This window comes from Equus quagga, chromosome 8, assembly GCF_021613505.1.
Source record: "Equus quagga isolate Etosha38 chromosome 8, UCLA_HA_Equagga_1.0, whole genome shotgun sequence".
In the NCBI taxonomy this organism is placed as follows: domain Eukaryota; kingdom Metazoa; phylum Chordata; class Mammalia; order Perissodactyla; family Equidae; genus Equus; species Equus quagga.
Genome location: NC_060274.1, coordinates 12,589,403 through 12,611,634, shown reverse-complemented (window position 1 = coordinate 12,611,634; position 22,232 = coordinate 12,589,403). Strand labels below are relative to the sequence as shown.

General features: G+C 44.4%; 1 protein-coding gene across 1 annotated transcript in view; it reads left to right on the top strand.

Annotated features, from left to right (window-relative positions):
* Nucleotides 1–2,938, top strand: part of SCAF8 (SR-related CTD associated factor 8) — a 138,987-nt gene extending 136,049 nt beyond the window's left edge. The window contains exon 22 of the mRNA XM_046669292.1: nt 1,834–2,938. The gene's annotated coding sequence lies outside the window, so the exon portion shown is untranslated. The remainder of the gene's footprint in view (nt 1–1,833) is intronic.
* The last annotated feature ends 19,294 nt before the right edge of the window (nt 2,939–22,232 follow it).

Below are 22,232 nucleotides of genomic sequence, written 5' to 3'. Positions count from 1 at the left end.
GTAGCTTTTAAGTCAACATTTGAAGAATAAACTCCTTGGATAAACTCATTAGCAAAATGTTTAGAATATTCCAAAGTAATAGATGATATCTGGTGCCAGTTTTGTTTTGTGTGAATCTTTCACACATTTCACAAAGGTGCATCTCCCCTAAACCACAGCAGAAAGACGAAAAAGTTGTTCAGCCATTTTTCTTGTCGCAAGTGACAGCCAGGATGTCTTCAAAAATATATAACAGTGTGATATGATATAACGTAACATAATATAAATAATAAGTGGTTGTTTTGGCAGCATCTCAGTTTTACCAGCCACAGAGACATTAAGATCAAATTAAAATTGCTAAACACAGTTTTTCAGTTACTGAAGCTTGTTACTAATGGGACTAACTGCCCCAAATTTCCAAATATTTAACCGAATTCCTGGTTGTCCATAGCTGTGGTAGCTGTGAAAGTCACATTCAACTTTTCAGCCCCAATTCATTATCACTTTAACAAGGTATGGTGAGGTAGTTTAGCATAGAGGTTGAAAGCATCAGTTTTAGGATCAGCGTTCCTGTGCCTCCATCCCACCTCTGCCTCCCAGATGTGTGTCTTGGTAAAGTTATTGGCATAACTACTTAAACTAGTCCGTCTGGTTGGATTTTAGGGCTGTGTAGTATGCTCATACAGAATGAACTGGTGCCAGTTTTGTTTTGTGTGAATCTTTCACACATTGCACAAAGGTGCATCTCCCCTAAACCACAGCAGAAAGACGAAAAAGTTATTCAGCCATTTTTCTTGTCACACGTGACAGCCAGGATGTCTTCAAAAATATATAACAGTGTGATATGATATAACGTAACATAATATAAATAATAAGTGGTTGTTTTGGCAGCATCTCAGTTTTACCAGCTTTAGGATCAGAGTTCCTGTGCCTCCATCCCACCTCTGCCTCCCAGATGTGTGTCTTGGTAAAGTTATTGGCATAACTACTTAAACTAGTCCGTCTGGTTGGATTTTAGGGCTGTGTAGTATGCTCATACAGAATGAACTGGTGCCAGCAACAGAATGCTTCATGTTATGATACTTCTTATTAATGTATTTTTCAGCTTTTATATAATTATTTCTTAATTTGATATAATTATTTTTTAACCAGCAGGTACCCAAAAAATGATACTGCTTAGATCTTAAGTCAGTAAAAGATGTGAAAACATGTGGAAATGTATATTTCCAGAATTTTACACCTATATAGCTTAATCAGGTTATCATTTAAGAAGCTTTTAATTGACTTCAGATGATAATAGATATTTTGAGATTTCTCTGGAAGTTCAACTGATTCTCCACTCCAAGGTGAACGAGGACCATAGGCACCCAGGTGTAGGTATCTTGTATGTCTAACCATTGCAGCAGACTGAAATGGTTATACCTGATTGTGCTCTGTAAGGAGCTGTGAAGGCAGGACCACATGAACCCATTACTGGAGTTGGATTGGCCTTCCTTTTAGACCTCATCCATTGAGGTGTTCTTAGTCTATATGAGAAGGAACCAAGGCCCAGCAAGGTTAGGTGACCTTAGGTACTGGCAGAATTGTGTCTGCAGCCTGGGCATGCCGACTTCTAGGACAGGGGTCTCTCCTACACCGTTCCAGCACAAGGAGGGAGATGAACACTGCATGCTCTGCTTCTTCCTGCTCTACAGGAAGAAGACATGGCATTTTAGAGCACAGAAATTCATCAAACATTGAAACATTTGCTGTTGTGTTGACGCCATCTCTTCTTTAGGAATTATCTTGGGAAAAAACTAGGAAAAGTTATTCCATTGACCAGTGATGACCAGTTATTGTTCCTTTTGTCAACAGGCAAGATGATGAATGAAGTTCTGGCAGCTTCCTGTGTCCCAGGCCTTGTAGAAATAAATGAGACCTGCTTCAAAGTTCTAATGTGCATCACATCGGATCTTGTTTAAGGAAGCATTAAAAGGAACCCACCGATACCTATTGAGAAGGCTCTGTGCTCTCAGAAATTGTTTCTGATTGAATCCAGAGGTTGCAAGCATGCCTCCCTGTATTACCTGTTGGAGCAGGTTTAATTTTATAAATTTGAAACACAAACTCTATGAGTTTCTAGTTCATAATTGTTCTTCTTGAGGATCCACTCAGATGAACAGTATTGCATCTGTGATAGATATGCACTTCCACAGGACCAGAATTGATTGGAATATAAATGGCAACAAGCTCCATCTGTAGCATCATCCGGTACCAGTGATGGAAAGGACAGATTGCAAGGAAACCCTTCAGGGGGAAAAGTCATATTGTGTTGGAACTACAGATTACTAGAAGTATCGCTTTAGTAAACCAAGGCTTTTTTTCTTGAACACAATGTGCATAGACTGTGTAGTTCTTGACTGGTGGCTTTAATCCATTATTGTTAGTCATCTCCTTGGACACTCTCAAACGCTGAAAGTCTTAAGCTTTCGTTTAAAAACAAAAATGCAGCTTTGAGAAAATCCAGGGTTCGATAGAGCCTTCCAGGTATTTCCTTCCAACCTTCATGTCCTGTTATTACCAGTAGCAGATACCCAGGTGGTAGATGAGAAGCCTAGTGGGAGAGGAAGGAATTGACGATGAATGGGCATATTACATTGTATCGTAAACATACTTTATAAGTACATTTCTTATTATTAGCTTCTTATTCAGGCAGAGATTATAAAAGTTTGTTACAAATATCCAGACCAGGATTTGTGTTTTGGAAATAATCAGTGTTCACCATACCTGCAGGGGAAAGGAAAAAGTACAAAAACTCAAAGATGAGCACTCTTTACACATAAAAGAATATTTTTATCATTCTTTTATTTGTTTTGGCTCTGTCACAAATTAAAGTGCTTGGAATGCTGTAGTCTCTTGAAATTTAATCAATGAGAACCTAACACTTTCACAGTATGCTGTCACTTTGGACATTCATAATAAAAATTGAAACTAATTTTGGTTGTTAGTCATTTATTTTGATTTGTAGCTTAGCACATCTTTCATGGTCCATCTTTGCAATGGTATCACCATGTATCCAGACAAAGAGATGCGTACATGGTTCAGGCCTTTCACAGTCTCTTGCATTTGGTCACTGTCATTTTTTATATTCAAACAACCACTCTTTGTTATTTGTTGAAAGGCTGAGATATTTTCAAATGCCAAAGTATTTTCGATTATGCATTCTACAACAGGGATTAAAGATAATTCCTGAGGATTATACCTTAGCTTTCTTGAGTTTCTGATTATACTATATTTTCTATTAAATTGATTATAATCATATTTTGATTGTAATACATTTTCTATTAAATAAGTAGAGAATTGGAGAAGGCTATGGGTAATATAGCCGCAGCTAGAGGCTTGTCAATCACTTCTTTTTTGTTTGACTCTGCCCAGAGTGTTGGAGTACATTTTTATGTATTCCACAATATTGTAGTAAGAAATATTCAGAAAACTCCAAAGAAATCCAAACACATGAGCTTATGTAGAAAACTTAGACCTTGCTTATTAGCTCTTTTACTAAACTGGGTATGGAAATAAGAAAAGACCCCTTTCCTTCTATTCTTTTGTAACGAAATCTGCAGTTGGCAGATAGATCACTCACCTGTTCCCACCTCCTGCCCCACCTGTCCCCCCTACCCCCAAAAAAGGGAGCAGAATGGATTTGGGGATTAACATGGACACTCTAGTGCGTATATGAGCGAATGCTTTTGGAACTCTTAAATTTGGAAAATAAGTAAATGGGAGCATCTGTGGTTCTTTGCGGTGGATGGGGTGCGAGGAGAAAGCAGAACAGCGACCAGACTTAAAAACAGGATCGTGCCTTCAGAACTGAGCGCGTGCGCCATCTTAGCACTTGGCCGGAGGTGCATGTCTAACGATCAGGCGGACAACAGGGCCCATCTGTTGGAAGAGGAGTCTTTCTAAAATCCCAAGGCACCAGAATCAGGGCGGAGGTTGACTGTTTTGTTCCTGAATGAATTCTCTTTTCCGAAGCCTCCACCACCCTCTGCCTGAGCATCCAGACAGGCTCTCTTTGTGAATCGGCATGAATATTTAACAGTCCGCACTCCATCCATGCCTTCAGTCTGAGGCAAAAGGAAGCTTTCATAAGTCACCATTCTCCAGGGACTGAAAACATTTTGAGCTGATTTTAAAAACAGTATTAGGTGACTTTGACAAACTGAAGTTATTTGGCGTTTACACAATTAGAAGGAATCCTTGATGTGGGTTGTTTGGTTTTATAATTAAATGCTGGCCTCTCAGTTGAGTTCTAATACCAAGATCTCATTCAAATGAGATGGGCAGTCTTATGCATTTCCTTTGTGGTTAATAAATTCTTCAGAGAGGAAAGAAAAACACACCAAACATCTGCTTCAGAATGATCTCTGCATAGGAATTGCACGTAGATGATTACTTTTGACCAAAGCAATCTGTGTTTTAAACTATTTAAGAATACAAGCAGTTAAGTGGTCAGGTTTGATGCTTTAGAAGAAAACCTCTTTCCATTCACTATTCGTAATTCCCTCAAATCCACTCTTTCTGTTAAAATTGGAGACTGTTCCACACTATTGTGGCTGGCATCGAATCACATCATTTTTGTAGCTGGGCATTCCCTCAGACAACTGCTTCAAGCTGCACAGGAAGAGGAGCCCGGCTCGGGCTTCAGACCGGCTCGTATTTATTGTTATGGATACTTAACTGCACCTTATAGTATCTGTGGGAAATGTTATGTTTACTTCTCCTATTTCTTCTGCGGCACGTATCTCTTTCAAATCATTCTTTTTAAATATCATAGAAAAAGACTCTACCCATAGGCTGTAAGGAAATAAGATGAAGCTCATTTTCACACATTCTTGCATTATTGCAAAAATAAAGTATATTGTAATCCAAAAATGTAAAAGCAGACCAAATGGCTATTATTGTAGACAGTTTAGGAAAGAATATTGTAAACTAGAAAAATATATATATACCTTTTAGTAGCTATACTTTTTTGTATACAAACAAGTACTATACTCAAATATGGTTTCTAAAAGGACACCGTTCATAGTATTAATACAAATTTTAAAGTCCAGTAAAGGGTCCATAGTCCTAGAAATAAATGTGGCTTTCAGGTGGCTAAGACTATCAGCTTACCCAGTTGGAAAAGAGCCTGATTTGATAATTTTACCTGGGTGATCATGGCTGAGAAGATTGTTATTGAGTAGAAGCAATTGCTATTCAAAGGATTTGCAAAAAAAGCTTTATGAAGGCTGAGCCAAATTTTTATCTTATATCATCTTAAAAGTCCCTTCCTGAAGAGTTGCCTTGATCTTTAAAAGTTCCCCTCCACGATCTCAAGCAAGCTAAGAAAAGAGCCACAGCAAACAGGTATTCACTGGGCACCTCCCTCTTTCTCATTACATCGTTCCTTTCCTTTCATTACTGACAGGAAAAAGCAAAAGCTAGTGAGGAGGGCTGGCCCGGTGGCGCAGCGGTTAAGTGCGCACGTTCCGCTTTGGCAGCCTGGGGTTCCCGGTTCGGATCCCGGGTGTGGACATGGCACCGCTTGGCAAGCCATGCTGTGGTAGGCATCCCACATATAAAGTAGAGGAAGGTGGGCACGGATGTTAGCTCAGGGCCAGTCTTCCTCAGCAAAAAGAGGAGGATTGGCAGCAGATGTTAGCTCAGGGCTAATCTTCCTAGAAAAAAAAAGAGCTATTCAGGAAAAGGAAGTAATTTTTACCAGAACTGTCCCTGTTATCAAGAGTTTTATTTTGCCTGTGTAGACATAAGCACATGCACACGCACACACTTGATGGGAGTGGAGGGTATAACAGAGAGGTCAGAATCCAGTTAGGTCACAGAGAGGCAAAACTTCCAAAGATGAGGCCTGGCTGGGGTCTGCCAGGAGACCACAGGGAAGCGGAGGCCAGCCTGGTTCTGTGACTAGAGCTGGGAATCTGCCACCTCCCTCGGAAAATGACACCAACCCCAGAGGTCCAGGCCGTCACCTGTGTGCTACAGGCCTGACCGCAACCAAATCCCCATCTCCTTCACATGATCTGTCCAGCCCACAAGTCGGACTTTTTATTAGAATGCTTCACATATGTCTCCAAATACCAATATTCTTTCATCCATCCAACACATTTATTTAGTGCTTACTGAATGCCTGGTCCTGTGTTGAGATCAGAGACAGAGCAAGAATTAAAATTATGCCTCTGTGCCTCACTAGGATCTGCATCCTAGAAAGGGATCCTGGTGTGTAATGTGTCTTAAACAGAGGTGAACGCAAAAGAGGCACACAGAGGCAGATATAAAATGATAGTTTCCCTAACGATGGCTAGTTTTTTATTAGATCAACTTTCCATGATAGGAAAAAGCAAACTGTCCTTACAGTTGATCTTTTTGCTGTTTTCTAGCCAGTAACGAGCTTATTGTTTACTTGGTTTTGAGAATCTTGGGATTATGTTTACTTATAATAGTGAACCATTCCATTCAAAAGTTTTATGTTTCTAAGGACTTACGCGATTTCAGTGGGCTTGCAGCAAAGCTCCCTGAAACCTGATTTCACAAGTGTGCTCTCAGTTGGCCTTGCGACAGATCCTAAACAGGACCCCTCTTTTTCTAAATCCCTAAACTTTAGCAAGGAAACCAAGTACCACCGTCCATGAATGCTGCCCTTAAAGTCAGCATGAGAAGTGACAGCTTTCAACTGTAGGGGGTGGAGGGAAAAACACTCTACTGTCAAGCACAATGACTGGCTTTACAACCTTTGGAAAACTAAAAACAGAACGTGGGAAGCTATTTCTACTATCAAACCACTAGAATTCAGAGTTTTTTGAGAGAGATCTTGTATTTCAAAAAATATATGTATTTAATGGAACAAGCGTAGACTATAACGAGAGAGTGGGGTGGAAGACATAGAAGACGTAGAAAGTTCTTAGCCCACCTTTCTTCTGAAGTGAGTTTGGTTTTCCAGGGCCATCTTAGCAACAAGCATGGTTTCCCCAGATGCCTGTGCCAAGGAACCAATGCGTAGAAGGAGGTTGACTCAATGTTTTTGATCTGGTATACCGTGCTGAGAAAGATGTTACTATCAAATACTAAAGAGGGAAATAAAGCCAATAGAGAACCAGTGAATTGTGGATTTCATTCATCTGTCGCTCCTGTCTTTATCTGAGGCAGAAGGATGCATCAGACCTAAGTACAGAAATTTACTAAATGGAATACAGGGTTTGTGAGATCTATGTTTGCTCTGGGAATTCAGGCATTTGCATTCAGTGACAAACATCATAGACTCATGCAGGCAATACATGTTCCTTAAAAGACAGCAAATTATCGACTCCAATGCTGACCACCCCCCCATCATTTGCTAATTATCCCTTCTTGGACTTCAGCCGAGATATAAGCAGTAACATTCCATTCAACTAAAATTCCACTTACAGTCCAGCTAAAAGCAATAATGCCTCAATATGCTTAACTGGACCGACACAGTTTTCCAGTTGAGGTTCCACACCAATAAACTCTCATTTCCTAGCATAGCAGGGGAACGAGGCTTTTCCAATGAACCTCCAGTTGTTAAAGAATTTGAATCTATTTCTTAAATACGCTAACACACATGTTCTACTAGATGTAATCTTAACAGTCTTTGCTGTTGCAAAAGGCCGTCAGAGGGCTCCCCATGCTGGTCTGGAGGCAGTGGGCAGCGCCATCTACAGAGCGTGGTGTTACCATAAAGAAACCATGAGCATAAGTACACGTGACCCACACAGACACCCTCCTCCCGCAGCACAGCAGAGGATCCCCACTTCACAGAAGACCTGTGCTGAGTGTATTTGAGTTCATCCCTTAAACACTGAGTCACCCAAAACCAGCATCCCATCTGAGGTATCTCTGCTTGTGTCAAGGAAGTTTCTTTTCTTACCCAATTTCTCCCATTGCCCTTAGAGAAAGCAGATTCCCTTATTCAGGTGTGTCTTTTCAGCCACTCTGAGCTCAGTCTTCAGTCGGCTTCGTTTTCATTCCTTGCTCATGATTCGCACTTGGGTTCATCAGTAAACGCTTGCAGCTGGAGATGCTTCCAGGCGCTAACACGGTGGTTCCCAAACCTGCCTGCACGTTAGAATCACCTGGGAAGCTTCAAAAACTGACACCTCTATCCCTTCTCCAAAGATGGTGATTTCTAGGGTGTGCCCTGGGCATTGGGAGTTTTAAAGATCCCCAGGGAATCCGAATATGCACACAAGTTTGGGAGGTTCTGGGCTAGCGGGAAGAAAGGAAAAGTTCAGTAAGTCTGGGCTTTAATCCTAGCTCTGGCTCCCATTAGTTGTGTGATTCGGGGCAAGTTATTTAACCTGGCCCAGCCCTGGGTTCCTCGTCTGTAGCATGGAGATAATCACGCTGGCAATTTTCTCATCTATGGAGTGAAAATATCGTTTACGTTCCATGATTAGTGACAGCACATGTAATGCATTTGGGCACAGGAAATGGTGGCCGCCATTACTTATCTCTAGGGTAAAATAACATTTCATCCATACCAAAGGCAAGGAAACAACCCTGCAGACGATTAAGTGATGTCAACTTCATGAAAGTGAAAACAAGCAGGGTGACCCCCAGGCTCCATGCCACATGGGACGCTTTTTTATTTTTCCCCCCGCCCCCACAATTGAATTGTTCATCTATTGCTGGCTTCTGGGAAAGAATGATACAACCTTATAGGCAGAGATAAGGCCATTGTGTTCATCTGTTTTCCCAGGATGGGCCGAGTCTGCCCTGGGCTCTGTGAACAGGATCTGCTGGGCAGATCAAGCCCCAGAAAACTGGGAAGTGGATGCTTTTGAAAAGGCCAGCTCGCCTCCAGGTTTTGCTGGGCACATTTGCGGATGGCACCTCGCCACTGTCCCAGGCACATCCCTAAGGCCAGAGGTGAAGGGAAGTGAGGAGATGGGGCTGCCCTTGGCTCCCCACGCCACGCCCATCCCTACCATCCCCTTCTGGGTCCTCCTCACGTTAGAATCCGACACCTGATTGTATTCTGACTATTTTTTAATGTAATAGGTCTCTCTCCCACTCCTCCAGTCTTTCTTTCTTTACTGTTTTGCATTCATCTCAAACAAAAATTAACTTCACAGAAAAAAGAAAGAACCACAAACACAGTGCCTCTTGGGATGAATAGTCGTGATTCCTGCGCACAGACTTGGGATTCCTGCGCACAGACTTGGGAGAAGGCTGGAAATTCTCTCTCATTTGGCCTAGTGTAGCCCCGGGGAAGTGGTCTTTTGTGGAGGAGGGAGAGAGGGAGGTTAGTGGTGTGCGTTCCCTCGTGATAGAATCATAGAAAGATAGAATGTCAGAGCTGAAAGGAAGCTGCAGAATCACCTGAACTCCAGGGCTTAACTGTGAACACTCTGAAATGATGCGCAACATCTTAGGCACATTGGAATGTTTCTGTGATGAGGGCCGTGGCTTTTCATCAGATTTGCAAAGAGCTTAGTAACCCTCCAATACTTAAGAACAAGTTTTATTAATAAGGGAACTGAGACACAGGAAACTGTTCAAAGCCACATAGGCAGTTAGGAGCAAAATGGCGCTAGAACTCAGGTGGCCAACTTTTCTCCGGCCTCCTCTCCTGCAGTTTCATGGCAAGTCTTAAGCATCACTGGTGGGTAGGCACTGTTCAAGCCACAGGTTCGACTAATTCACCATCTATCACAGCCCCAGTCAGACAGCGCTGATGTGATACAGAATGAGGTTTCCATTGTCCTTTACCTAAGGACGCTCTGTCTCCTGAAGGCACCAGGAAGAAGGAAAAACTGTTGTAGCTGCTGAAAATTCTCATCATTTTAACCTGCAATGAAGAATCAGTCTGGCTCAGAGTCTTACTAGGAATCTGGGTAGACCTAAAGGAATTCAGGCCACAAATTGTGAAAAATGGGTGTCTTAGTTTGTGCCGGCTGCTCTAACAGAATACAGAGACTGGGGGGCTTTTAAACAACGGAAGTTTGTTCCTCACAGTTCTGGAGGCTGGGGAGGGCAAGGTCAAGGCATGGGCAGATTTGGTGTGTGGGAAGGACCATCTTCTCACTGTGTCCTCACATCTCTCTGGGGTTTCTCTTATAAAGGGGGCGCTCATCTTCTTCGTAAGGGCTCCGCTCTCAACCTGGTCACCTCCCAAAGACCTCCAAATACCATCACACTCGGGGCTAGGCTTTCAATTTGTGAATTTTGGAGGGTCACAGACATGCAGTCTGTAGCCGTAGGCAAGGGCCTGAAAGAAAAAGGATGATTGTGTTTCCTTTTTCTTTCTTTAATCTAGTTTAGTTTTCTGTGTGCGCCCTGTTTAGCCAGACAGAGGCTTGGCAGGACGAAGGGACTGGGCACTTGTCTGCCGGTCTCTGTTAACCCCGCCACCGACAGGACCACCTTAACAATTAGAGAGAAAGTGTTACCTCACAGGCTCGCTTGTTGGGGTCTGAGCTGTAGGTGGAAGGATTCTGTGGGACCCACTGAGCGTACCTTGGAGGGACCCCCGCTCTCCCCGAGAGAGAGTACTGTCTAGTGGTTAGCAGCTCAGACTCCGGGATTAACTTGCCTAGATTTAAAATCCCAGCTCCACCACATGCTAGCGTGTAACTTCATCTTCCTCCAAGCCTTATTTCCTGTCTGCAAAATGGGGACTGCCGTGCCTACTTAGTGGGATTGTTTGAGGACGAAATGAGAAGATGATTGAAAGCAGATTCTGAATTTAGCTGATTCCACCTGTTCGTCGTGTTGTATATATTTTGTGTCGTGAAATCATGTTGTCACTTTACGTTATAGAAAGTTGATATTTTTAACTGCACTGGGAAGGAATCAGGCCTGATCATTCAAGTTCGAAGGCTATGAGGACATAAAAGATCTTGAATGATGGCCTTTTGTTTGCCTTTCCCATCAGCTGCTGTGTCATGTGACTGACTTCAACCACTACCTTTCTTGATTTGTTTGGTTTTTGTTACCCAAGTAAGGAAAGAATATATTCTTGTTATAAAAGGTTTTGACAAGCACAGAAATTTATAGAGTAAAGGTGACTAGTCCATTTTTTTCTAAAACAGCTATTAATAAACCTCCTAGGAAACTGCCCTGGCCGAGCCCTTCATGTGGCAAAGCCCAGAAAAAGTCTTCGGTGTGCATTTATTTTTTCACACGCCTGTTGACCTAGCCTAATATGGTTCTCTTGTGACAAAGGTTTGAGGAATTTTGCACTCCAGGAAATAGTCAGCATGTCTACAGGAGTATTTCTTCCTTTGGATGGTTTCATGGCTGCTGTAGCAATGTTGGACACAAGAGGCTGACTTGGACAGGAAAGGAAGACCCATGTTGCGTGTGGGGACATGGAAGGAAGGAGAGGGGAGATGCAGACTGCTCTGGAGGAGAGTTTCCTCATGGAGGCAGAGAATTTGGTGCCAGAGACAAGTAGGAGCTCACTGGGGGTGTGGTGCCGGGGACCGAGGCCAAGCCGACCCCAGAAAGGGAAGGGCTGCTGTTAGCACAGCCTGTGCCTTTGTGCAAATTACAGAAGGGGGCCTCTTTGCCCCAAAGGCACATGGCATGGCAAGAGGAGCACAGCTGGGTTTAAGCCCCTGTTTACCCCCACAGCAGGTGCTCTTGTGCGGTAGGCAACCTGCACAGCTGTGCTTAGCAGCCCCAGGACAGACCCAGGAGTTTAATCATTGCACCCCAGCCAGGAAGAACAAGGATAATACCCAGGAGCCAGGATCCTGCCCAGGTTTTGGAGGGATGGTGGGATGGAGGAGAAGGTGCTGGGGGGATGGAGAGGTTAACAACCTCCTTTTTCAGAACTTGGAGAGCTTCTTCTTCAAGCTTATCCAGGGCTTCGTGAATGTTCCTAACCTCTCCAGTCCTTCTCTTTCCTCCCTACCCACTGCTCTCTCAATTCTTCCCCCAGACAGGCTCTGTTCACCTCCTCAGTCTAAGTCCTCTCGCTCCCTCCCCACCCCCTAGTTTGTGTGACCTTGTCTGCAAAGGGCCACAGGTGGCCCCTCCATGAGTGGGGCTGGGAGAGGCTTGTCTTGAGCCTGGCACAGGGGAACGCCGGGAGTCAGGCTCTCGGTGCCCAGCCTCGCGTCGGGGGTCTCTGGTCTGAGAGGAATAAGTGAAGAGGAGGAGCAGCATTGGGGCCCCTCTGGAGCACCCCTCGGGAGCACCCCTCTTCCTGTCTTGCTCTGTGTGCACCAGGTGTTAGTTCCCAGGGCTGTCTCTGTCTTCTCACAGATGCCTCCTCTTCTCTCTGTGTCTTCTTCCCTTCTGTCTCTTCGAAGGACACTTGTCATTAAATTGAGGGCCCGTCCAGATAACCCAGAGTGACTTCATCTCGAAATCTTTAAGTACATCTACAAAGACCCTTTTCCCAAACATGGTCACACTCACATGATTCCGAGGTTAGGACATGGGCATGTCATTTTGGGGCCACCATTCGGCCCACTACACACTATAATCCCAAGCCTGAATTGTGTCCTAATGTATTCTTCTGTATCTTTCTTAAGGTCTGCCAGTGCCTTTATGCCAGCCCTGGATGGAGTATGAAACACTCTAGAATATCCCTTGAACAACACTGAGACACTGTTGACTACAGAACTGAATTCCATCTAAGAGTCCAGGCTCAGTGCCCAAGAAGTTGACATAAAAGGCCAAAAGAGCCTTTAATCTGTGTTTTCCTCTAAGCTCCGTCATGTTTCCTAATCCGAATGACCATCGTCTTTTACCTGAGTTACGACAGTCCCTTCCTAACAGGCCTCCTGCCTCCGTGCTTGCCTCCTTCCATTTCCTTTCCACACCACAAAGTGATCATTCTAAAGTGTAAATCTGACTGTGCAAATGCACACACATCACACTCTGAGACACCCACACACATCTGTTCCCATTTCTCTTAAAAATAAAACCCAGATCCCTAATATGACCTGCACATAATATATATATATATATATATATATATATTTTTTTTTTTTTTTTTGCTGAGGAAGAGTCTCCCTGAACTATCATCTGTGCCAATTTTCCTCTATTTTGTATGTGGGTCACTGCCACAGCATGGCCACTGATGAGTGGTGTAGGTCCACGCCCAGGAATCAAACCTGGGCCGCCAAAGCAGAACACGGGAAGCCCATGTTTTTGTTTTGAAGGTTCCCAGCTCATATCATATCAATCATATTAAAATGAACCAACCTGCCACATTAAATATATTTGGGTGCAAAAATATTTTTAAAGTTTTAGTATTTTGGCTTTTGAAATTATTTGCCTATGAGTGACTCCTTTCATTTGAGTGCCTGTGATTTCTCAGCCATCTTCCACATGCTTGAGGAGTCTTACGAACTGAGAGCATCTAAACTGGCACTTTTTTTCAAAAACACTGAAATATTTATGACTGGTAAATCCTAACAATACCGTTGACCACGTGTTTTGTTTTACTTGCATTTTATTCAACAGTAATGTCAACTTTGCGGTTTTCCGTTTATGTTTTGGGGACAGTACATTTTTTCAAGTCTCACGCTTTTCTGTAATGTCTCTCTCCTCACCCTGCCTTTGTCCGGCCAACTTCTCCTCATTCTTCTGGTCTCTACTCAAATACAACTTTCCCCTCGGGAGCCTTGCTTGACCCCTCTTTCCAGGTCAGCTCCTCCTGTCACATCACCTTGTAGCGCTAGGTTGCTTTCCTGTAGTGCACAGCTCAGACTAAATTCAGGGCTATCTGTGTGGCCAGCGCTTCACAGTTTTTCTCTAGCACCTGACGGACTGTAAGTGCCACATGTCAGAGGCCTCGGCCAGCGGGTCTCCATTGCGTCTCACCTGGCGCCTACCTCCATTGGTGGTGACTCAAAAATGGCCAGTGTTATCCCTCTTTTCCCGTGCTTGAACCTTATAACAGTAATCAAAGCATCTTTTGCCCCATTTACCTTTTCTTATATTCAAACACAATCTACCATTATTCATTATTTTCTTCTAGTGACTTAAGATAATCCTAATAGCCCACAATTTGGGAGTCCAAGTCAGGGAAATGTGTGACCTAGAGATTTGTTCAGTCTCAATCACCCGGACATGGACACTTCCTCAGGGAACAGCATATGTCCCTGGTCATAGCGAATTTGTCACCATCATCATCCTGGACACCAATGTGTAGTGTGCTCCATTTTACAGAGCTCTCTGTATTCCATGTTAGTGGTCTCCTTTGCCACTCAACCACCCTGTAAGGCAGGTCATGGAAGGAATGCATCCTCTACATAGTTACTTGTGAGGCACAAGAGATATGTGGTCTGCAAATCACGTAGCCCGGGACCTGGATACAGCGAGCATTCAATCCTTTGCAGCTGTTCTTGCTGTCAGGCAGTTAGTACCGAGATCATGGGAATATTGGGTTAGTCAGAGAGTGCTTAATGTTTAGTCCCAAATGTATTCATGTCACTAGGTACCTCGGGGTCGGTGTGGCTCACATAAATGCCGGGAGCCACAGAATGCCAGTTCAGCTTTCAATTTATAATCTGGACTCTAACCCCAGAGAAAATACTGTTCAATCGTAGACCAAATGGACTGATTGTTTTGACTGTTTCTAGAAAAAAGACAAGACTTAAAGTTGATTTGGTTAAGTAACCATTTCATTGAACTTTGAATGTCTTGCCAAGATCATTCTGCCCATTTCTTTAAGCTTGACTCATTGGTGCTCGCCCTGCAGAAACTGGTACCGCATGCTCTCTGGATCTTGTTTATTCTAGAAACATTTATTAGTTGCCTACTAAGCAAAGAGTTCTACTTGCCATGTAAGAGAATAAAAAGCTGAATAAGGCACAGAAATCTTGTCCTGGAGATGGTTGGGAGGACCAACATAAACCTCCTACAAGGCAAGATGAAACCAATGGTTTAATAGAGGGAGAAAGTGCTGTGCTGCAGAGAGAAGAGTACTTGTTTTGAAGGCAAGGAGAGGGATGGAGATGGATTCGTGGAAGAGTTGGCATTTAAGCTTTGACTGTGGGTAGGGGTGGAATGGGATTCCAAGGTAAGGAACCCAGAGCAAAAGCAGGGAGACAGGAAAACGCCTAGCAGGGAACAGTAAGTAACTCACGAGGAGAGGTAGAGTCCACGTATGGATGTGGTAGGAATTGCTGGTCTGAGCGTGAGGGGGCAGAAACGCCATGCCGAGGGGCTCGGACTCCACATCTTCCCTCTTCCGTGCCTGTAGAGCACAGCATTTTGTTCATTTTCAGATTCAACAAATGTGTCCATTTATTTAATAGATTGCGTCTGATATGGGCCAAGCACTCGCTAGACCAGAAATACAACAATGTACAAAACAAAGACCCTGATTCGTAGAGCTTTTAATCTAGTGGGAAGAGATGGACAGTGACATTAATATAGTGTTGGGTGGGTATAGGCGCAGTAGAGAAAAATGAAGCAGGGTAAGGAGGATAGAATGGAAAGAGTGTGGGGGAGGCTATGGTTAGTGCTTTATGTGTAGAGATCAGGGAAGACCTCACTGATGAAATGACATTTGTTGGAGTAGAGTTCAGAAGGATGTGGGAGGTAAGCCATGGCTGATTAACTGAAAAAATTATTGCAAAAATGAGTGAAGGCTGCCGTTTGACACAATCGAGTCAGTTTCCATGGTTTATGGTATATCGATTTTCTTTCCCATTGCCCCAAGTACATCTTAAATATACCACTTAGAGTTCCTCTTTGCAAGGAGGCTGTGCTGAGCTGGAAGGAGCGACACAATCAGAGTTACGTGCATTTCTGGGAAGGCTGTTGCTATGTTGGGTGTTGGTCTATGAGTAAGTGGCTAAGCGTTCTGGCTTTGGAGTCATCCAGATGTGGTCTCAATTTCCTCTCTACCACTGACTAGCTCTGTGACCATGGCCACGTCATTTAACTTCCTTGAGCCCATTTTCACATCTCTAAAATGGAAATAAATAAGATCGCTACATATGAAGCACTCAGCTGTCTGCCTACAACAAAGATGTTTCTAATAAATGTTGGGCAGTAATTGCTGTAGTAATAGTACAGGGAGCATGGTGCCCAAAGGATGGCTCATCCTGGTTGTGTTTGTGTCCAGAAGTTACTCATTGCCCCACGCCCACCTGTGGCCTCTTTGCTTGAACACACTGTGGTACTCACAAGGACAAAAGATTGATCTGATCTTCATAGTCCATACAGTGCTCTTCACGCACAGCAAGGGCTAAGTAAGTGTTTGATGGAGAAGTGAATTATTGACTGTAATTCATCTGCGAAAGGCCGCAGTGGAGGAAGTTTTCCAGTAGAGGAACATGTCTTCTCAAAGTCTCAGGAAATGAATTTCTTTCTATCAAATCTGTTTCTCTACATTTTTCAAACGCCGTTTTTACGATAATTGGAGGAGCATTAAAAAGAAGTGCGAATCAAGGGTAATCAATTTTTTTTTAATAGCAGCTCTGTATTTCACTGGTAAAACTAGCCTGTAGTCCCTGCATACGTAACCAAATTATACCGTGTGGGAGAAGCCGGGAGGGAAGTGACGAACTGCGTCTTTCTGATTGACAGCCTTCAGCCCCCGCCCCTGCCGCTGGCCTGGTTGGGAATCTTTGAGGCAAGACCGCCAACATCGACCTCCGCCTTGAGGGTTTTAATAATTTCCACTTACATGCAAGGAACTTTGAGATGCTGAGATGAAGGTTGGCATGGGAGCTCAAGGTGCCTTATTATGATTTTAAAAGTCCCTGGGCCCAACTCAGGGGCATTGGACATAAGGGGACAGGTGCTGCCTTGTGTTCCAAGGATCCCCAGCTTGAAGCGGGGTGGGAAGGGACCCTGATTGCGCAGACGTGCCAGGCCCCGCGGGTGCCTCTTGAGGGAATCTGAGTGACTATTCCATGCCATCGTCTGAATATCTTAGGATTATGCCAGCCAAGAGGTAGTCATAATCTTTTCATTCAAGCCAGGTGGAGCACAGTCGTATGTTAACCAAGGCTATGACAAGACTCTGACTTACAGCGAGGGAATATTACTCATTTCAAACCAGCCATCAGAATGTTTACATGAAATGTTGAGCAAAGGCAGCGTCTGTACTTTATGGCCGCTTCGGCAGCACTTCCATCTTCCGGCGTGACTGTTAGGAAGTGAATGGGCATATCATACACATCTGAGGAGCAGCTCCTCCTACTGGAGAAGCCGTGGTCATCCCTCTCCTTCCACTGAACACAGCCTGTTTGTCCGTTAGGGACTGAGGAAGAATGCGCGTGTTTATAATCCTCCGAGAATGTTGAAAACCTTGCTTTTAGTCAATTTCAGAAAAAAAATTACTGATTTAAGTGTCGCATTTTCTTCTTGTATCTGTTTATCCTGGTATACAGAGAAATGTTTGGAAAGTGGGATGTGGAGGAGAGAGGGGGGTGTAAATGGCCCTCAGTTATAGTCTTGGAATAATCAGTCAGCTGTAGAAGCAGCAGGCAGCCTATGGCATTTTCTCTCGTTTTTTTTTTTGGTGAGGAAGATTGGCCCTGAGCTAACATCTGTTGCCAATCTTCCTCTTTTTGCTTGAGGAAGATTGTTGCTGAGCTAATATCTGTGCCAGTCTTCCTCTATTTTATGTGGGATGCCTCCACAGTGTGGCTTGATGAGCAGTGCTAGGTCTGCGCCCGGGATCTGAACCTGGGAACCCTGGGCCACAAAAGTGGAGTGCACGAACTTAACTACTACACCACCGGGCCCACCCCTGTGGCATTTTCCTTTCACGTTCGCTGGGCTGTCATGCATTTGCTTCCTGACAACTTTGGTTTAAAAATTTCCACGATCTGCAGAGAATCGACCTGCTGGTGTAGGAAGATTGGTGCAGTTTCCAATAACGGAATGCAAATCAAGATGCGAACTGATTTAATGTTATTATTTTCATGGAGCCAAACTGCTTGAGAGGTCACCCAAGAAAACTCGGACCCCGTGTTTTTCCATACTACAAACGGCCTGGGTGCAGCATACTCATCTGCTTCACAGGGACTCCGACTCAGTGGGATCGCTGATCCTTCAGATGACTTCGATAAAAATCCAAATGACCTCAACTAGTTTATAAAATGGTCCCACAAAACCAGAATGAAATTCCTTGGGTTAAATGCCAAATGGTCGGTCACTTTGGAACAATTCCCCTTCCCCTTTCCACTAAGGAAGAGAACAAGGCGAATGACCAGCTAGAAGGGGTTGTGGGACCACTTAGGATAGCTGACCTTGATTGAGACCAACCTCCTGCAGAAGTAGGCTCAAGGATGGAGGTCACCAGTATGGGGGCTTTCCTAAGAAAAGGTGCACTTACCTCCCCCGATCCCTCACATATGCCCAGCTGGGAACACACACACACACACACACACACACACACACACGCACAAGGAATAACTCTTATTTGTGGGGCACTTTCTATGTGCCAGGCACATACCAAGCACTCTAATTACATTTTCTCACTTAATCCTCACAACAGATCTACCAAGTATTCTCTCTCATCTGTGGGATGGATTTGGAAAGGTGGGGTGACTCGCCCAATTTCATGGCTAGGTTAAGTGGTGGGGTGGGAGCTGAACCCTACATCTGTCTAGCTACCTGCTTCCCTCCCTACCCACCAGGATCACTGGGACATAGACTGAGAAGGACAGGTCAACACATGGAGGTGCTAGGTTCCCTGGCTCAGAGCCAGAGTGGGCCAGGAGCTGGGCAAAGGGGAGGATGGCGTCTATGTGCTTTGGCGAGTTCCCGCAGCCAGGACCCACCCACTTCCTTTCCTGAGATGCCATATATTTCGGCGGTTGGATAGAGGAAATGATAAATGTGTTGTTGGTAAAAAAATGGTACAACCCAATGAATCACTGGAATCCCTTTGTCATCCTGAGGCCTCCTCTTCCTTCAGGATTGCTGATAACTTGTCTTGGCATCTTGGCCAGACAGAATGTAGCCCCAGAATCCCACCTCGGGCTTTTGATGCTGCAGTTCTGGAGGGAGGTGCTAGGGGAGTTTGGAACCAGGAGCCAAAGGTCTCCAGAGGATGTCTGACCTCATTCCTCTGGCAGAAAGGCTATTAGTGGGAGCGTTTCACTAAAACCAAGAGAACCGAAAAGTTGAGTTTAAAGTTAAATGAGGTGGGTGGGTGGAATGAAGAGCAGGATAAAATTCAAGTACCACATGGGTCGTTTATTCCACCTTCAACAAGCATTTGTTGTGGCACTGGGATAAAGTCATGAACAAGCACCCTTCCCACAGGGGACATATGTTCTAATGCGTGAGTGACACGCATGGTCTGTATGTTCTAGGACAGAAAGCGACAAAGAAATGGCTAAAATAATTTCGGTTGTAGTAAGTGCAATGATGCGAGTAAACAAGAGTCTGAAGGAGAGAATATTTGGGGATGGGGTGAGAAGGAAGAAAAGTGTTGCCACGGAAAAAAGAGGCGACGTTCCAGCTGAGACCAAAGTCTGTATTCATTGCAGGGCGATGGGCAGCCCCTGAGGAGTGTTCAGTGGGAGGATGTTATCGTTGTAATCACATCACTCCTGCTGCCTTGGGGAGAAAAGATTGAAGAGGGCCAAGGCCAAAGCAGAGAGACTGCTCCGAGGCTGTCCCTCCTGTGTCGAGGGAGCTGCATGAAGATGTCAGGAGAGAAGGAGAAATGAGAAAAGAGGGTGCATACTTTTGGATAGAGCCTCAGTAGGACTTCCTGGTGGGCTGGATATGAGCGTGGCCAGTGTTTTCATTGCAAGCATCTTTGCCACAGACATTTTCGCCGCATAACTAGTTGCCCATGAGGCAGTTTTGCCATGAAATATAAAATCATGAAAAATAAAAAAGGACACCAAAAAGTCGTGAAAACTGAATAACAAAATTGAAAAGACCTTATTGCGAAGCACAAAATATTTGAATATATTAAAAATGTGTGTAGATTGATGACAATACTGCGCAAATAATTGATTTTATTCTGTGGGTTGTACCTAAGCGCTTGTCTTCAAAGTGTCTCATTCATAGTAGTATACGTCTTTTTTGCTTGTAGATTCATCTCGTTCAGCATCTGTCACACTTTTATTTTTCGCTAAAAGTTCTTCCTTCATTAAGAGAGGTATTGGTTTACAAATACTAGGATGCGTGTTTGTAACTGAGCTTTGTATTGCACCACGAAAGCCTTCTACGCTGTCAGTTCGTGGCATATTGTCGCATGTCTGTTAGACATTCTGAAGTTCTATGGGAAATGTGGAGCTAAGATTTCTATAATATAAAAATGAGAGCACTGTGTGAATGGAGAAATGAAACCAAACTGTCAACCAGTTATTTTATCTTTTGCGGAAAAATTGCCTTATGGCCAATTAGTTATGTGACAGAAATGCAGCAAAAATACTTGCTGCAAAGATGCTTATGGCAAAGATGCTTATGGCAAAAGTACCCAGAAGCAGATAGGAGACTGTGGGGGCGGCAGGAGTCAAAGACGACTGACAGATTTCTGACTGGGTGGATGCCGTGCCATTTTCCTAGATGGAGAAAGTAGTTGTCAAAGCAAAGGGCCCTGTGGTAGTCGTCTGGGCTCTTGAAGAGCCAGGGGGATGAGAGGGCGGGGAAGGCTGTGGATCCACTGGTCAGGGGTGAGGTAAGAGGAAAGCAGAGATGGGAGATCTTGTAAGGGTTCGTCAGACGAAGTGGGCCATTAGCACAGTGCTAGGGGCATCAAGATGACTCAGTAAGTGGGAGTTGTTACCTCAGGAACCCGCCAGGTCCCTTCTAAGAGCCAGGATGGAATCGGCAGAGGAGGAAAGGACAGGGGTGAGGCATGCAAGGCAGGGCTGGGAAGACCCTGTGAATGCTGTGTGTCCGCTCACAAGGGAAAAAGAGAGTGGTGTAAGGACGGAGTGGGTTTCCATCCCCGAAACCTGCAGGCGGGACATAGATGGCTCTTGGTGGTCCTGGGAGGGTCCAGGCTCAAGGCGTGGGCTCAAGCTTCTAGATCTCTGACTCTTGACTGCAGTGGCTTCAGCAGCATTTGACCACAGCATCTAGCCAGGCTCCTGTTGCCCTCAGGCATGTGACCCTTGGCACTCGCAAGCTCACTGCTGCTTCTTCTCCTGCCCATGGAGGAGGGGATTCCCTTCAGTCCCCACGCGACTCCTGCTGTTGCCCATTCCATGTGACTCCCTCACCCCTCCATGTTGTCCAGTTTGACCAGTCCACTCAGACACAGTGTGATGAGAACACAACATTGGGATGCAATAAGCAAATGAGAACTGGGGACCAAATGTTTTTTTTGTGATCTCAGTTCTTTCTGTACCAAAATAGACACTCCATTTTAAAACATTTGCTTTTTAAAACTTAAATATGGAAAGGTGACCTTGATCTGAAATCTTTACTCTCAGACTAGATTTCCACCGACTTTAAACAGGTATCTGACTTGAATAAGCCCTATGGAGTTGGACATCAGTAGGAAGAATACTCACATTAGTAATCAGTAGTGCCTGTCTTCTCATCAGAAAATGGGGATGATTAAATTTACCTATTTCATAGTTTGTGAGCTATTATGACTGAAAGTTAATGTTTTATTATTCTTCTTATTATTTTTCTTGGTGAGGAAGATTTGCCCTGAACTATCCGTTGCCAATCTTCCTCTATTTTTTGTATGTGGGATGCCTCCACAGCATGGCTGACAGTAGAGTAGGTCCACGCCCAGGATCCACAACCATGAACCCAGGCTGCCAAAGTGGAGCGTGAGGAACTTTAACCACTCAGTCACAGGGCCGGCCCCAGAAAGTTAATATTTTTAAAAAAACAGAACTTGAGACTTCCCTACGGGTGCTTTTGAACTGCAGGGTACTTATTCCTTTTAACACACACGCAGACACACGTGTGCACACACTGTCGTCTCTATTCACGAAACCACAAACATTTCCACAGGATTTATTGGCAGTCCTGATGGAAACAGCTCACGGTGGCCACGATACTACAGGAGAAAAGGCCAGCGTTGAAAGCTTTAAGTAACATGTTCCTGATTTTGAAAGCTTCCCACTTGCCACCTTCCCTTTCGAGTTTTCCCTCTAGGGTGTATCAAGATTTGAAAAGATGTCACAGTGAGGCTGTTGGAAAATGTGATGCGTGGCTTCTGTGTTCACCTTTGGGACCTTCCCAGGCTTTTCTAGGTCCTAAGAGGGAGGTGGGAGAGTACACAGACTGTCCCCTGTCGCAGCTCATCCTTCACAGGAAAAAACATCCAGCCCATCCCTGGGTGCGCT